Raw genomic sequence first — 18,256 nt, forward strand, 5'->3', positions numbered from 1 at the left:
GCTTTTAAATACAATCAATGTATCTTAGTTAAACTAAAAAGAAAAATTTGGGAAATTAATTCAAAGAGAAAGGGGCAAATAAAAGACAAATCATACCAAAAGAAATTAAAGGAGAAAGAAAAAGGAGTGAAAAGCTACTCAAAATTTAATTCAAAAATATGCACAAAATTTTAGTTGGCTCATAAGTGGTACTTCAATTGACATGTGCTCAATTGAACTTCAGCCAAAATCAAGTCAAAAACTGAATAGAACCAAAGTCCTTTTGTGTAAATTTGCAAATGTACAAATAGTTCAAAATGTGAGTTTCAAATGAAAATTTGCATAACACGAAAGTTGTAGATATTGACAAGTTATGCAAAAGTGGTATTCAACACTTTTTCATTTGAGCCCTCTAAATAGGAGATATTTTTAGATTACCGAGATATCCCTGGAATTTTCAGAAATCACAAAAGAGCCCCTATCTCCATCTCTCTCTCCCGGCTGGCTCTGTTTTGCCTGCCGCCCCCCGTACGCCGCCGGTGGACTTCGTCCACCGCGCACCCACGGCCAAATGGACCCGGGAAGTCCCCCAGCGCCACCTGGCCCGCCTCTTGGCACCTCCACGCGCTCACACACATCCCAGGCCGCTCCTCGAGCCGCCACGACACCCCAGCCATGCGCCGCGCCGCTGGCAGCTCTGCTCGCTCGCCGTCGTGCGTCCCTGACCTAAATCGACTGCCCCAAGTCGCTACATCCCTCGCCCAGGAGCTCCTTAGCCTATAAAGACCCCCAGGACTCCACCGTCGCGCGCCTTCTCCTCCCTCTTCCTCCTCCCGCCGCTCCGCCATGGCCGCCGAGATCCAGCTCGCGCGGACCGGCTAACCCAGCCCTACATTGCCCCCTCCGACCACCGCAGCAGCTTCGCCACCTCCTCGTTAAGCTACACGCGCTCGGAATCGAACCCAAACCTCCTCCCGACGCCGTTCCCTTTTTGCGCCGCCGCCGGCAAGCTCAGGCTCACCGCGGACCGGCCAGCTCCGAGGGAGACCGAGCACGACAGCTACCCCAGAAGCATCCACAAGCTCACGCGGTGCTCGTGCGAGCCCTGTTCCCCTACCCCGAGCCCTCCTTCACCTCCAGCGCCGGCGAACCGAACAACCGCCCCGCCATTGACGCCGACGAGCTCGAATCCGTGCACCAAACACTCGAACGTCGACCAGGGTAGGTGTTCCTCGATCCCTTCTCTCCCGCGCGCCTCCCCGTGGCAGCCCCGGTTAGCCCTGCATCGCAGAACACCACTGCAAGATGCCACGGCGGAGAAGGCCGGCGAAGGACCCGGTTGTAATTTCTTTTTTTCGTTCAAGGGTGTTTCTGCAAGTTTTCCAGTGTATATCAGTGAACTTCTAAAATGCAGAACAAATCATAGAAAAATCATAAAAATGCAAACTCAACGGATTTGGAATCCTTGTAACAAGATCTACAAATTTTGTAACAGTCACATCTGCAGAAACTCAACTGATTTTAATCTGGGAAAAAGAATAAGAAAACCACCTTATGCATGTTTAGGAGGTTCTACTCAGCAAATGATCTTGATTTTTGGATATGTTATCACTAATGGAATCTTAGATCACAGTAAAAAGATGACACCCAACCAAAACAGATATCATGTTGGAACAATCAAGATTCTCTAATCTATTGTTAGCTTTCTCGATTTAATTCTGGGAAATATGCACATGAACTTGCTCTGAAATTTCTACTGCATGCATGTGCCACTGAATTCCTGCTAATACCTAAATTTCAGATTTATTAGAGTTCATTTGCTATATACCATGATTTATGCTTGTTTAATCAACTTAATTCTACATATATAGTTCTTATGCTCAGAAAAATCTATATTTATTTCTGAAGTGTCTTTTTAGCTCTGTGTTCCTGTCTAAAAATTTTGAGCTGCAGTTGCTGAGTTTTGCTTTGGTGAATAATCATGCTTAGCATCTTAGGGCTAGATTTACTATTTTTTGTTCTGAGTAATCTACAAGTTTCTGGTCATGATTTTTGGACATGATCTTGTTTAGAGTATGTTCTATCTGTAATAAAAAGTTCATATGCAGTACTGGTTAAATGCACTTTGAGAAATTTATGCTATTTCGTGCTAAGTTAACTGCATAACTAATTTCTCATATTGTGTTAAATCTTGAAAATTTTTCTGGTATATGTTTAGCTCATTAATAGGCTCTGGTAAAAATTTGAGAACCATATCCCTAGTAAAACTTTCTGTAGATTTAATCTTTGTAAATGGCTTGCTGTTTTTGTTCTTTTTGTTACCCCTGTTGTATAAGTGTATAAAATCTGGAAAAATTTCAGTGCTGAGTATATGCTATGAAGTTGCTCTCGTAAAATTTGTAGCACCAGAACCCATATTAATCGTTCTGTACAAAAAGATGAAGCAACTAGAGTAATCCACTTGCAGGAATAGTTATAGTTTTTGCTTTATGGTTAGATGCTGAAATTTATACCATGAATGCTTAAGTTTGGATCTGTGTTACTTGAGTTTTTCACTACTAGCTCATTAGTAGTTTTGTTGTTATGAAATAATGAAAGCATGCTATGTGTTGAAATTAAAAATTAAAACCAAAACCCCCCACTCATTCATGAAGAAACGTAGTTATGTTTACTACTCTATAAACGACTGCCCATGAAATGAAAAGTGAAATCATCACTAAATTTAACTTTGTTGAACTAAAACTTTATCGTGAAGGAAAGAAATCATTATCCATGAGTAACTCATAATCTTGCATTGCATATAGAAACGGTTAATCTCGCGGACGGTGACTACGAACTGGTGCCCGCGGACTCTCGTGCGGAGCAGGAGGTTAATCTGAACTGTGCTAACTCGTCTCAAGACCTGGGCCAAGCCCCAGAGATTTTTCTGCCTGACAGTGCCCAAGAAGGCAAGCCCCAGAGCATAATCCCACTATTTTACGAATTATCATTCATTTATCTAGTTATGATGTATTGTAATAGTTTCTTTCTGCATTTAAGTTTCTAGGCGTTGATCGAAAGCCTTAGACGCATGATCCCTAGGAACCTATGTTTGATACCGGATCTGTTTATCGACTAGTTGCCATGCTAAATAGGTACGGTAGAAGTCGAGTGGTTTCCTGCCTCTCGCGCGCAAATAGGAGTTGTACTGACTTTAATTCCTGCTAAAATATAAGGACAACGGGCGGGGTTGTGTAGTTGTGATACCCCGCTGGTGTAGTCAAAAATGGCTAAGGTCGCGGTGTGTGGCTCATTTCATTAAGCGTTTGAAAGTACTAGCCACATACCGATAAATATGGTAATCGGAAAGCTTAAGTACCTGATTGGACCGGTGAGTGGAACGATCTCGCACCCTCCTGGTAGAAGTAGGGTTTATATTTTGTCGCGACGTACGGGTGCAGAGTGGTCGTACTCTGTAGTCGGGGAGGGTGCCCCGGATCCACGGACTGGAAAGAAAGGGGAACTGTAGCGTGGGCGGGAGCGAAGTCAATCCCCATGCGTGTGGTCTAGGTTCCCCTGGCCCGGTTGAAATTCGATTCGGAATCGTCCGCCTCTCACGGCATGAGATTGCTTAATGTTTTCGGTCACACAGAGTAACAAGTGGAACAGGATGATGATAATACTGCTGTATGATTAAATGGTTGCTCTACCATGTTTGTGTAGAGTTAGATGCAAACTTAGAATGGTTAATCCCACTGGATTATGGCTAAATAAAATGTGAAAATAAGGATCAACATTTAGTGGCGTTTTTGGCAAAACAAACCCCACCAACCAAAAAGCCTTGCATGTCTAGTTATCAGACTATGTTATATCCGGTGACGGGTCAGTCTTGCTGACTATTAGTATACTCAGCCTTGCTTGTGGCACTATTTTTTAGGTACTAACTTTGAGGATCTGTTTGCAAGTCTTACTTGGCCGTGTACCTTGCCTTCGGGTTGGTCTGTTGAGTGGGATGGCCCTTCAGCTGGTGCTAATCACCCTCCCGCTGAGTGACGCATTCGTACGGGCTTTATCGATGCGTCACGTTATCTCGCTAGTTATCTTTTACTGCTTCCGCTGAATAATAAGACTTGAATAATTTGAGTAGATGGAACTCTGTAGTACTTACTTTTCTGAACATGTTTTGTAATAAATTTCTTTTCCGCTGCAATCACTCTGAGATGTATGAAGTGGTCTGTGTTGTAATCTCTGGGCTCACCTTCGTGTGAGTGTTGTCTGCTGATCCTGGAATAGCGTGGCTTTTATCGAGGCTTCACTCGAGGAACTACCGATGAGTGCCAATTTGGGTCAGAGTTGCTTAGCAACAAAGATCAGTGCACCCGGGCCTAGTTAGTTTGGGTGGTTCCGCCACACCCTGTTAGAAATGGTAAAACACTGTGAGACCTGCCTTACAAAGGTGCGTAGAAATGAGGCGGATGGCGACGCTAAAGCACTGCAATCTGCGCCATTCACAGAACCTGATGCTTCAGTTCTTGAGATAAACTCAAAGGGAAGGTTCACACCAAATGTTTTTAAGGCGAAGGTCCAGTTCAGCGCGGAAGCAGCCAAGAAGTGTTCTCTGATTGAGATTCTAGATGGCGATGATACAACTGAGTATATTGTTGGATGGAGAGATAGAGACATGTTGTACTATGTGAAATGTGAATTAACTAAAGAGGCCAATCTAAAGAGAATTTCCTATTCTTGTCATAAGTTGCAATCCTTTGGAACCCCCTGCTCACACACCTTCTTTGTATTAGGCCTCCGGGACGAGAGCAAGCTTCCAGACTGTTGTGTTTTGGAAAGGTGGACTATGGGGGTGAAGCGTGCATTTCCAACGATAAGGAAGAGCACCATGTATGACTATTCCCCTACCCTACTAAGGTTTTGTGAGATATGCAATCTCAGTCTTGCTGCAGCCTTCGTAGCATCTCGTTCAACCGAAGCATATGAGCGGACCAAACGTGTCCTTGCACAAGAAGCTGTTGTGATCGTGCCGAATGCAGGAGCGAACGAAGACAAGATGTATGGACCGGTGCTGCCACAAGCGTCGGAGGTTGATTGTGAAGAGTTCAGAGATGTCCTGGATCCCATGACTGTGCCTGGCAGAGGGGCCCCGAAGAAAAAGTTGAAGTCAAGTTCAGATAAGACTAAATCTACCACAAAATCTTCCACGAAATGTAGCCTATGTAGGTGCACGGGTCACAATCGACAAAGATGCTCTTTGAGACCAAAGGTAGTTTTGAGTAATGTTCATCAAAGCTGACAAATGCCCATGTGTGAGGCATGTGCACTTATGATTGATGTTCATCTTTATTTGTAGGAAACAAAGCTCCCTGAAGATGTGCTAGATTAACGATTTGCCAAGGATCTGATTGCAGCTACCAAAAGGATATAGGTAAGGCGACAATTTTCATCTTCATTCGCTGATAAACTCTACGTTACGAAGACTAAATTATTGTTCCTTTTTGCTTCTTGTACAAAACCTTGTCTATTAGCAGGATCCATTTTCTTCGTGCGGTACCTTGTCGTCTAATCAAGAGTGACAGCAATGGGCATCAGTGGAACTTGTTAGCATAGTCATTAGGCTTAGTTTTGCATAGTTGTATCTCCAGACACCTTCCTTGGTGGAATTGTAACAAAATATTACCCTGATATGAAGCGCCTGTTTGCGTTTGTGAAATCTTTGTGTTCCATTTGTTGCAGTGAAATGTGCGGCAGCATCATGTCTTACTACACTATATGTTAGACCGGTGTGCACACCGTACAGCATCACCGCAGCATTGTCACTGTACTTCAAGAGACTGTTGGAACTGTGGTTCCCACGCAATGACAGTCACCGGACAATCTTTCTAGGTTATGACTGTCTCAAGGTCCTGACATTGACCGGACAATGTTTCTAGACTTTTTACTGTCTCAAGGTCTTGAGATTCGCCAGACAATATTTCAAGGTCTTGACAGACGCCGGACTTTTTTGTCAATGCAATTCAGTACGAACTCAGAGGACTTCAATTTTGACGAGTTCCTCTTCTGATGCACTCATCATTCAGACTGGTCGCTGCACTCGTCAGATTTGTTGGTGAACTTTATATCCACGAACTTGTGAAAGATTTTTAGTAGGAACTCAAAAGACTTGAATTTGGACATGTCGCGCACCGGTCGGACCAGGTGACTCATGGGACGTCTTAGATGGACTCGGCAGATATCTTGATGGATCTATTCTTCCCATGCACTATTCGACCGATTCTCCGTTCTGATCATCGGAGCGTTTTTCAGTAAAGTGCGAGGCTGCCCATTCAAAAGTGCCCCTCCTACTCTTCACGAGTGCAACATCATGTCTTACTGCACTAACATCATCACCGTAGCATTTTCCCCGTACTTCATGACTCAGTTTTGGAATTGTGGTTCCCACGCATTTACAGTCACCGGACATGTTTTTTGGTTTTGACTGTCTCAAGGTCCTGACATAGACCGGACAATGTTTCTAGATTTTTTTTACTGTCTCAAGTTCTTTACATTTTTACCAAACAATATTTCAAGGTACGGGTCCTGGGAGAGGTACCACAACCCATGGGCCAGAGAGAGTACGGCAGCCCATTGTTGTTTCGTGTGGATCTGTCAGGGATGTGTCTAGTTATTTTGCACGACTTTCCCCACCAATACACAGGACAATCTACACCGCACTATCTATCCGCAATGGTCTCACCGGTGCTGTCCGCAACCGGCCAACATCAAGTGGATGTCTCTATCCAGTTTTATTGACGGTCCCACCTGCCCCTCCCCGGGGCATTGGAATCCCAACCGACGCCGCAGAAAACGAACCGCACGTCCCCGCGGCCACCCCCAAGAATTAATCCAAACTATCGCCGCCACCAGACACGCGGACGCAAGAAATTTCAATGGGTTGCATTCGATACAATCATGCTCGACATGTGGATAACCTGTGACGCGGAGGTGGTGGCGAGCTTTCTCGAAGACATCCGCCGTGGCAACTCAGCGCAACGCCGCCACAAGCTCGTTGGATTGGACACCGAGTGGAAAAGGCTCCCTGGCGGCGACGTCACGACTGCCATCTTGCAGTTGTGCGTCGGCACTAGTGTCCTTGTGTTCCAGGTCCTCTATCCAATGGCGGTGACCTTCCCAAAGTCTTTAAGAGGTTCCTGACAGAGGAGGACAACATCTTCACCGGCGCACACATCGAGAACGACGTGTAGTCGCTGCGGGACGACTTCAGCATCACAATAACCAATCCGATCGACCTCCAATTGGTAGTCCCCGAAGCCGCTGCAGAATACAAGCACCTTGGCGGATGCCATCCCAAGTACGTAACATGGCGTTCGTCGCTCAAGAAGATCGCATCAGAGGTACTGTGCATACCTCACCTCTGCAAGCCGGTGGGAGCCGACCATGATCACTGGCACGAGAGGTATTTGGACAGCTTCTAGGTGCGCTATGCCGCCATAGACGCGTACTTGTTGTATGAGATAGCGAATCAATTGGAGCTCAAGCATGGCAATAGATTTGCTTAAGTGACGTGTGTGTTTTTGTGTGTGTGTGTGTGAGAGGGAGAGAGAGAGAGAGATTAAAGTGAGTATTGTAAAGGTCTCCATGACTAGTAATGTCAGAGAGATCTAGCTTCTGAACCATCAGTGATGCTTGTGACCCATCTGGCAATGTAATGCGATCAGCCTATTCTTCGTATCATGTTGGTGATTTATTACATTGACCGTTCAGACGGTTCGATTACGTTCCTACCGGAGCATTCACCGGACGTTTCATTTTTTTCTCTGCAAGATTCATGATGGTACTAATCTTTCCGGTGACTGTGGGTGGTTTTCAGTAATGCTGTCCTACGTTGGTTGTACCAAAGTCCATTTGAAAAGTCGAATCATTTGTTTCATGTCGATGAACCAGCTTGAATTGAGTACCTGAAATCACTGAAAGTACCTCTATCTCAAATTGTCAATCATTTAGGCTTTTCAGACCAATTTTGCCATTACAAGTTCATGCCATTCTGTTATAAGAACTGCACACACATCTAACGCCATTCAGTCATTGAAGTTATAATCTCACAAACTAACAGCGAAAAACAACATATGATACTTGCCACATCATTGTCAGTAACACACTAACATTTAAAACACAACACCTACAGATACAGCAAGTGACACTGGAGATCTGGCCTTTTTCATTCACCAGACGACTTTGACCGTCCGGTGAGGAAGCACTGACAAATATATTGGAATATTTCAATGAAGCTGATTCCTTGCACTCTAGAAGGATCACAAGGGTTCATAGGTTAACAACACAGGTCTAACCGGTGATGGCCGTAAACTTGGAATGTTAGCTAGCCCTCCTGAAAGATCATACGGTCCAGGTGTACAGTGCTAGTGAACGTGTGAAGTAAACTTGGAATGTTAAGCTGCACTCCAGGAAGATCAACCGGTGAGGGTGTACGGTGGCAGAACTTCTAACCGATGAGTGTAGTAAACTTGGAACACATCCAATACAACTACTCTGAGTACCAGCAAGAGATCATCAACGAAAGCAAAAGATACAGCCAGTGACTTGATTCTGGTGGTGCCACTGGTTTCTCCCGTGATATTAGGATGGAAGCAATGATGCTAGGAGACTTACATTATAATTACATCAAAAGGTGCTATATAGAGAATGTAACAATGTTTCAGGAAAAAATCACGCATCCCAAGACACACCAAGCATCTAACTTACTGAAGGCATATATTGTCAGGTCCTATCTAGCTGAGGTCTGCACTTCACATATTTTGCAACACACATATATAGTAGGTTAGGTCTTCACTTTGAAGTCCAACTACTAACTTGACATTGCACCAAATGTCCCCAAAAGGCTGCAATTAGCATCATATTCGGGTGTTCACTTCTTCTTGCCAAATATAACACCAAATAGCAAATCCAGCATCAGACCAATCATGGAACTGTATCTACAAAAAACCATGCATATAGCTGATATATATGGTCATGTCATCAACTATGATAGGCGAATGGTACTCAACTCTGACGGGCAACGTACGGGAGTCGGTTTCTTGGTTGATGCCTATCTGACCGGTGGGCTGACCTACCAGGTCTAAGGGCTGCAGCTCTGGGATCTCTTTGCCTGGACTCCCGGTCACCTCTGAGCTGATGCCTGCCTGATTTGCCTCCTGATCTACCATCCCTGATGGATGATGCTCGTCTCTCTGCTCGGTTGAGCTGATGCTTTCATGAGTTGTGACCAGAGCGAAAGGAAGAGGGAATGAAGTTGGCTCCTCTTGGGCAACGTTGACCTGCTCGGGTGCTGATGCCACTGTACGGTAGTCGGTTTCTAGGTCGATGCCTGTCTGACCAGTGGGCTGACCTGCCAGGCCTAAGGGCTGCAGCTAGGATGCCACCTCTGTGATCTCCTCGCCCGGACTCCTAGTCACCTCAGAGCTACTGCCTGCCTAATTTGACTCCTGATCTGCTAGCCCTGAGGGCTGATGCTCATCTCTCTGCTTAGCAGAGCAGATGCCTTCATGACCTATATCCAGAGCAGAAGGAGGGGATAAAGTTGTCTCCTCTTGGGCAACATTGACCTGGTCGGGTGCTGATGCCACCCCCACAGGCGTTCCACTGGGAGGAGAATTTAGGGACCTGAAAGTATAGTTTACACCAAGCTTGTTGGCCATCATTAGTTGCATTTCACCAACAGATGACACATCAGGTGGAACTGGATTTGTGGTCTCTGTCAGAGTGTCCTGCTCTATAGTCTGCTGTAATAGGATATCTTTGGCCACTCTCTCGAGCTCCATGGCAACACCGTCATCTGTGGAGGTAACAGGAGCTGCTGACACTGGAGGAGGTGCAGTTGGACTAGTGGAAACTGGCAGAGTCACCTGCTCAGCTGGAGGTGTAGCAGAAGTAGCTGGCTGCAGCGGCAACTATTCAGACAGAACTTGTAAGTGAGCCGAGGGCACTAAGATAGCCAATGGAGGCTGTACTGGAAGTGGCTCAATGCCGGTACGCTGGTACAGGCGATCAAACATGAGTGTTGTAGTCTCTCTGTCAGTGGCCATTGCCTTGCTCATCTATTCCTGCTACTGCTGGATAGTATGAAAAACTTGCGAGGTGCGCTCTTCCCTTTTTGCTGCCTCCTCCTGCATCTTCAGCATACTTTGGTCGAACTGCGACTACATCGCGATCATCATCTTCATAAGTTCGGCAGTCTGAGTCGTTGCTGGATCTGCCTGAGCTGAACTGAAAACACTTGCCTCTGCATCTTGAGCTCTAGAAGGTGTGGCTGGAACTGAGTAGTCGGAGTCTGACGAATTAGAGCCATAGTCCTCGTCCCATAACCCCTGAGCGGCATCCAAATCCTCAATAGCATCATCCTGCTGCATAGCTGCTTCTCGCTCCTCTGGAGTCAGCTCACTCAAAGCAGCTACTAGGGCTCTCTGGCCACGGCGAGGATCACTGGGAGTCGGTGGGTTGTAGACCTTGTAACAAGTAGCGCTATCTGCAAGCCCGCGATGAGGCGGATTCTGTAAATGCTGAATAATGGCCCTATCCAATAGATAACTTATAATATGTGCATAGGTGTTGGCGCCTACCAACGTCACCTGATGATGACGCCCGCAGACGCCAAGTTTGGAGTGGCAGTATTTCATGAACCACGAATAAATCCGCAAGCGCACGGAATACCGCTGTAGAATTTTACCCGGGAGTATACCGGGGTGTCATTTATATTTCCGCGGGGAAGGCGATGAGTGGGAGAGTATATAGATTAGTTCGTGAGCTCTATCTAAATTGGATATTCTCATGCATAAACAGGGGTAAGATAATAACATGGTAGGTGGTAGTGTGACACACACACAAACTACCCTCTTAGATAAATAAAAGATAAAGATTGCTTTAGGCCGGGAGCAAGGTAAAAGTCAGAGCTCGAGTCAGCTGTGCTAGGCTAGCTATATCTACACTTTCTCATTAGTTAGCTTGTCAGAGATTAAACTACACAACAGGGAGATCGCTATCAAAGTAACGGGAGGAACCCGTACACCCCAGCGACTTTATGTACCTCCTACCCCCCATACCGAACGTGGAGGATTACTAAAAGGCTTGGACAGGGCTGTCACCACCTGCCGGCTACCCCTACAAACCGTGGGTATAGTTGACATCCAGCAACTCTTAGCTAATCTAGACACCATGTCTACACTAGTAAGGGATACTCTAGTGTCCCGCACGGAGCCCCCACCCTACGGATGGACAGACATCACACTAGAGCAATCATACGAATACTGGAACAGTTGATAGAGGTCTAGGAACAAAAGACTAACTATCTCCAGCACAGGGCAATTATGCAATGAGATCATTGAATAATAATGCAACCATGACAAGAAGCATATACTCGATAACTTAGAATATACTTCAAGAAGATATCGGTAACCATAGTCTAATTCTATTACAAACGACCGAATATTACAAGAGAGAGCTAGAAATGAACCCATACCAGACTCTCGAGCAACTCCGGCGACTCAATGACTCCTAGACTTCTTCTAAACTCCACTAAGCCCAAAGACTATGCAAGAAGGAACTTTAGAGGTGAGTGAAGTGAGGTGTGTGTGTTCTATTCTCTACCCCCCCCCCCTTGTATTTATAGGAGGGAGCCACCGGCCGCAGCACCCCAAACTGACCTAAAGGAGCAACAGGGAGGCGCCACGTGGCAAAGTTGAGGCGGTGGGGCCCTTGGGCCTGGTCAGCCGACCTATAGGTCGGCCGGCCTGCCCTGGCCGCCAACCGCCCCCAACTGTTGGGGGTTGGGCTTGTCTGGGCCTCCTTGTCTGATCCACGCTGGGGTTGGCCTGTCTTGACTTGTTTTGCTTCAGTTCTTGGGCTACACTTGGTCCATTTGAGCCTGAATTGGTACTCTGATATTTTTTGTGATTTTCTGCTGGGCCAAAGTGTGCTTGCAACCTGCATATTAGCTCAAAAACACAACTTGCTTATTCTAGAAGGTAAAGTGTTGTTTAGGGAATTTATTGAATATAAGTACGTGTAAGAAATGCAAACTCTCATGATTTTCTGATCAAGTTGACGCCTGGAAATGGTCGTTAGTGAGCGTCAACAAGATCCCCCAAGCTGTCCTTTGCTCGTCCTGAGCAAAGTAGGACAAATCAGGTTGTTGATCAGAAAATCACTTTGACTTGTACCTTACCTGTCATGTCATAGTCTGAAGAAAAGAGATTCATCTTTAAGCTCAAATAAGTTGGTTAGCATACCTTTGCTCAATTACCTTACTCTCTCATGGGTCTTTTCAGCTGTCTCCTTGTCTTGGGCTGTTGAGTGTTAGAACGGTGCATAAAGTAATACTTACTCATTTCTAGATCTGCAATCCATCTGGAGATACCTTTTTGAAAGATTTTTGAAAACATGACAAAGCTCCTAGGATAACACTCTCGAGGCACTCATCTTGTATTTCCTTACCAAGGCAGTATTTGCCTTTGATCTTCCCTACTGCTATAAGCCTTTGTGGAGCTCAAGGTAGGATAAAAATAGGGCACACTTGTATTCTATTTATTGTAAAGTCAAAGAGAGGATCCAAGAAGAAACAAGTCATGCAATCTCCATCAAAAGGTGCAAGTGTATGAGTGGATGGATGGATGGATGAATATGGCTTTCTCCTTAAGGTTATGTCTTTTCTCTCTCGAATCATCCTTGTATCTTTTTTTTTTAGACATGGTTGCCCCCTTTTTCTCTTTTTTTTTTTGGGTCATGCTTCTTGGCATGCCATCTTTTCTTTTTGGGACAACCATAATCTGACTTTATTTTATTTCAAAGATGTTCTACAAGAGAGATCACCGAGACATGGAGCATTTATTAATGTGGAATGAATGGTAGTACTAATTCCCAGTGTAGGAACATGTACGTGCTTATGATCGAGAAAGCATGAAGAGTATCTCACTAGGGTCACCCAATTTGACAAAACTCAACAGAACATTAAGTAGCATATGTATAAGGGTTTTTCATGGAGTATGACATATGGTTCTGGTAGGACATTGCATATCTCTGGGGAACTTGCCTTTTTAAATTTTATTTTTAAAAACAACTCCAGACTTCAAGCATTACTAGAACAAGCTTGCAGAACCATATTTACCATATCTAAACTCACAACAACTTAGACTCAGATCAAGCGTATGCAACCCACGGAACATTCATGTTTGTTGGCAAGATACTTGCATAACCAATGAATATAAACTCAAGAGAACTCTCATTTTCAAGACTAGGCACAACAGACATGATAAAGCAAAGCAAAACTCATCCTTTCAACTTATCAAGGGGAGTTAAAACATTCTTACCGTGCATCATGGAAAAAAGGGGAATAAAGCAGTAAATTTTTATTTTGTTCTTAGAAGTTTTTATCAAATTTTATTGAAAGCAAATAAAATGGATACAGTTGACTTAAGGGAGGGGACCTCCCCCAAGCTAGCTCTTGGTTAGGGTCGAAAAGCAGGACCTTTCTCCATACCTGATTAGGTTGATGTCGTTTCGTCCGTACTTGGAGAAGTAGTAGCGGTCGATGATGTCTTGTTCTTCTTGCGCCACACCTTCTTAGTCTTCTTTGGTGGCGTAGGCGGCGCAGGAACAGGATCCTCGAATGCTGGATAGACGATCTTCAGATCTTCCCATACTGTATCGGTGATGAAATCATGGATCTTCTGATCATCTTCCATTGGCTCGGTTGGTGGAGTATGAATTTCCCAATCCTCCCAAGCTGGCTTGGAAGAAGGGCGATAGTCTTGATCATCCCAACCGGGCTCTGCCCATAGCCCTTGTTTCTCACTATCCTCATGAATCAGAAATACCTCTATCTTATTTTGTAACTTAAATTTCATGGTCTTTCCCATGATTTGGAGACTGATTCTCCCTCTCCCCACATCAATTCTGGTATTTGTATCCTTGAGGAATGGTCGCCCAAATATGAGCGGAATTCCAAGATCTCCTTCCATATCAAGGACTACGAAGTCCACAAATATGTAGGTATTCTTGACCTTTACCATTAATCTTTCCACAACTCCTTCTGGATATCTTATCGTGGAGTCTGCCAGTTGAACACACATAGTGGTAGGGGAAATTGATGGATAGCCTAACTTCTCGAAAGTCACCTTGGGCATGATGTTGACGCTGGCTCCAAGGTCACAAAGGGCGTGATCAATTTTATAATCAAAGATTGAGCAGCTGATCACTGGGGTTCCGGGATCTTCTCGTATTGTTGCTGCTAACTCGCCCCACGCACCTCTTCTTGGGCGTGTGAGCTTCTCTGCGTAGCTGAGGGCTGTCCTGCGAAGGGACTCTTTCCACATAGCATTAACGACATTCACGCTTTCTATAGTAGACTCGGGTTGCCCCGGGATCTTCCCTAGTTCAGCAGCAGGTGTAGCAGTAGCTAATTGAGCCAATTGGGTATCTAGCGCCTTGTTGAAACTCAGCTGGTTCTTCATAGTTGTCGAGAATCCGTCCATCTTAACATGGATAGTCTCAAAGTTTTGTCCATAGCGGCCAACTTCTTCTGAAGGGACTCATTGATCTTCGCTTGGCCGTAAACAAGATCTCTCAACATAGGCTGGTTAGGACCAAAAGAATTTGAATTCCCATTACCTCCTTGGTAATATGGGCGTGGTTGATTCCACCCCTGACCTCCTTGTGGACGAAACTCATTGCTGCCATTGAGAAATAGAGCTTCTTCTTTGGTTTCTGGCCAATTGTCGCCTGAATGTCCAACATTCCCGCAGACCTCGCATGTCATGCGAGCTTCCAAGGCTTGAAGTGTTTGCATCTGAGCCTTGTCTTGGGAATAATCCTCAAATTTCTTGAGGAGGAGATCAATCTTCATAGCGAGCATGTCAGTGTCCTTGACGGAGTGCATACCTCGCTGGCGCGGTTGGAGGCGATCATCGCTCCAACCTTGGTTGGAAACCATCTTCTCGATCAATGATGTAGCTCTTTCAGTGGTTAGCGAGAAGAAAGCTCCACTCGCAGCAGCATCTACATGATCACGGGATGACTGTGTCAACCCATTGTAGAAGTTCTGTAGAATGAGCCAATTGTCCATTCCATGGTGCGGACACACCAAAATGTACTCCTGAAGCCTCTCCCAAGCTTCCGGAATTGACTCATTTGATGCCTGCTGGAAGTTCGAAATCCGACCACGAAGAGCATTGGTTTTGCCCGTCAGGAAGAACTTCGAGAGGAACGCCTTTGTACATTTGTCCCAAGTATCCACAGCAGCCTTGTTAGCATAAAATCATTGCTTCGCTCTCCCCAAGAGATAGAACGGAAATAGATGGAGCCGGATTGCATCTTGTGATACACCCTTGATAACAAAAGTATTGTAGAGTTCCAGTAATTGCTGGAGATGAGCGCTGGCATCCTCATTGGCCTTGCCACAGAATGGGCTGGCCTGCACCATCGTAATGAGACCCATCTTGATCTCGAAATTTTCTCCTCCGGTGTTAACCTCGGGTCCGGTTGGGACCTGGCTAGCAGACAGAGCAAAGTAATCACGGAGTGTCTTCTGGGCCATAGCTCTAGGAGCTGTCGATGATGCGATGACTGGATCAACTGCCGAGAGTGATCTCCGAGGTGATACGAGACGAGCTCGCATCCTCCTGAAAAGTGACTCTGGATCGGAATGAAAATTTTGTGGCAAGTCGAAATTGGTCATACACTACCCTGTTTTCATATCAACAAAGACAAGAAAACAAAGCCAAGTTAGCCTGTTTAGCATGTGAATACCAATCTTGATTTTTTTTCACAACTTTATCTATATATTCCACTCTGTGCCTTCCCCGACAACGGCGCCAAAAATGCTTGTTGGCGCCTACCAATGTCACCTAGCGATGACGCCCGCAGACGCCAAGTTTGGAGTGGCAGTATTTCATGAACCACGAATAAATCCGCAAGCGCACGGAATACCGCTGTAGCATTTTACCCGGGAGTATACCGGGGTGTCATTTATATTTCCACAGGGAAGGCGATGAGTGGGAGAGTATATAGATTAGTTCGTGAGCTCTATCTAGATTGGATATTCTCATGCATAAACAGGGGTAAGATAATAACATGGTAGGAGGTAGTGTGACACACACACAAACTACACTCTTGGATAAATAAAAGATAAAGATTGCTTTAGGCCGGGAGCAAGGTAAAAGTCAGAGCTCGAATCAGCTATGCTAGGCTAGCTATATCTACACTTTCTCATTAGTTAGCTTGTCAGAGATTAAACTACACAACAGGGAGATCGCTATCGAAGTAACAGGAGGGACCAATACACCACGGCGACTTTATGTACCTCCTACCCTCCATACCGAATGTGGAGGATTACTAAAAGGCTTGGAGAGGGCTGTCACCACCTGCTGGCTACCTCTACAAACTGTGGGTATAGTTGACATCCAACAACTCTTAGCTAATCTAGACACCATGTCTACACTAGTAAGGGATACTCTAGTGTCCCGCGCGGAGCCCCCACCCTCCCGATGGACAGACATCACACTAGAGCAATCACATGAATACTGGAATAGTTGATAGAGTTCTAGGAACAAAAGACTAACTATCTCCAGCACAGGGCAATTATGCAATGAGATCATTGAATAATAATGCAACCATGACAAGCAGCATATACTCGACAGCTCAGAATATACTTCAAGCAGATATCGGTAACCATAGTCTAAATCTATTACAAACGACCGAATATTACAAGAGAGAGCTAGAGATGAACCCATACCAGACTCTCAAGCAACTCCGGCGACTCGATGACTCCTAGACTTCTCCTAAACTCCTAAACTCCACTAAGCCTAAATACAATGCAAGATGGAACTTGAGAGGTGAGTGAAGTGAGGTGTGTGTGTGTCTCCTATTCTTGTAGCACCCGGTTTATAAAAGGACATAAACCGAGCATTACAGAGTGGTATCAGAGCCGTATCGACTGTAGGACGAAGCCTAGATAGAACTAGTAAAGAAGAAACCTAGTCCACCTCCCCTTTCTCCTTTCCCGCTCAGCCCAAGCCCACCAGCAGCCCGGACCATCTCCTCAGCCAGCCCGCTTCCTTCCCCGCGCGGCCCACCTGGCTCCCCCAGCGCCAGCCCATGCAGCAGTCCAGCCCACTCCCGCCCGCTCGGCCCACTCCTTCTCACCTTTTTCCCCCGTGGCCCAAACACACCCCGCTCCACTCATGCGACACGGCCCAACGCACCCCGCCCGCTCTCCGCGCGTGCCTCCTCTCAGCCCGCTCGCGCGCGCCCCGCCGCTGACCCGTGGGCCCCGCCTGCCAGCTTCGTCTCCCCCGCGCAGCGCTCGCGCAACGGATCCCGTGATCCCCGCCGAGACCTCGCCGGCCTTCCAAACCCGGGCACGGACGCCGAGATATCCGGCGCCCTCCTTTAAATCACCACGAGACCCCCCCCCCAAGAACCCATCTCATCCCGCTAGCGCCGCCACCCCGCAACCCTAGCCGCCGCCTTCCCTCGCTCCGTAGCGTAGAGCACCTGCGCCGCCGTGACCTCGCCTCCCCGCAGCACCGGAGCCCCGGCCAAGCAACGCACTGGCTCCACCTCGGGCCCAAGAATGATCCCGCGGCCACCATCCCCAACCTCGGTCCACGGACGTGCCGGAATTTCACCGGAACTCCATCACAGGTAACACGGCCCGCCGCCGGGATTGCTCACCGCCGTTGAGTACTGGACCACCCTGAACCCCTTGGCCTCACCGCAGGGACCTCGCGCGTCGATCCCAGGACCAGGAAGCCCGAAGCTGCACGCCTGCGACCCGTCCACGAACACCGCGCCATCCTCGCCGCGAGGAGCTCGCCGCCAACCCTGCTGCGTCACGTCCCCGACCCAATCCACGCCCGGTGAGCACCACCTGAATCCCCTCTCTCTTGGGCGCCGGTTGTATTAGATCGTAGGCCACTCCAGTGCTTAGAACGCCACTCACCGGCGGTGTTCCGCCATGCCCACCCGCCGCCGTTGATGCGTGCGCCACCCCGGGCCTTCCCGTGCCTTGCTAGAGCCACCAGTGTATCACGCGTGCCGCGGGCATGCTCCACGGCCCTTCCAAAACTCAAACCGACCCCCGGAGTGCCGGATTTGGCCAACTCCGGCGAGCCGAGCCGCGCGCCGCTGCGGAGATTGAACTCCGGCGTGTTCCACCGCCGCCCCGCGCGCCCGTTTGATCCCAGCCGTCAGATCTGTTTCCTGTGGCTAAGATTAGATCTTG

The 18,256-nt window shown here is 46.9% G+C and overlaps 1 non-coding gene across 1 annotated transcript; it reads left to right on the top strand.

Annotated features, from left to right (window-relative positions):
- The first annotated feature begins 15,095 nt into the window (after positions 1-15,095).
- LOC120668230 lies at positions 15,096-15,202 on the top strand. Its single transcript, XR_005672327.1, has one exon. It is a non-coding gene; the product is annotated as a small nucleolar RNA R71 (small nucleolar RNA).
- Positions 15,203-18,256: the final 3,054 nt, after the last annotated feature.

The sequence above is a fragment of the Panicum virgatum genome, chromosome 3N (assembly GCF_016808335.1).
Source record: "Panicum virgatum strain AP13 chromosome 3N, P.virgatum_v5, whole genome shotgun sequence".
NCBI classification, from domain to species: Eukaryota; Viridiplantae; Streptophyta; class Magnoliopsida; order Poales; family Poaceae; genus Panicum; species Panicum virgatum.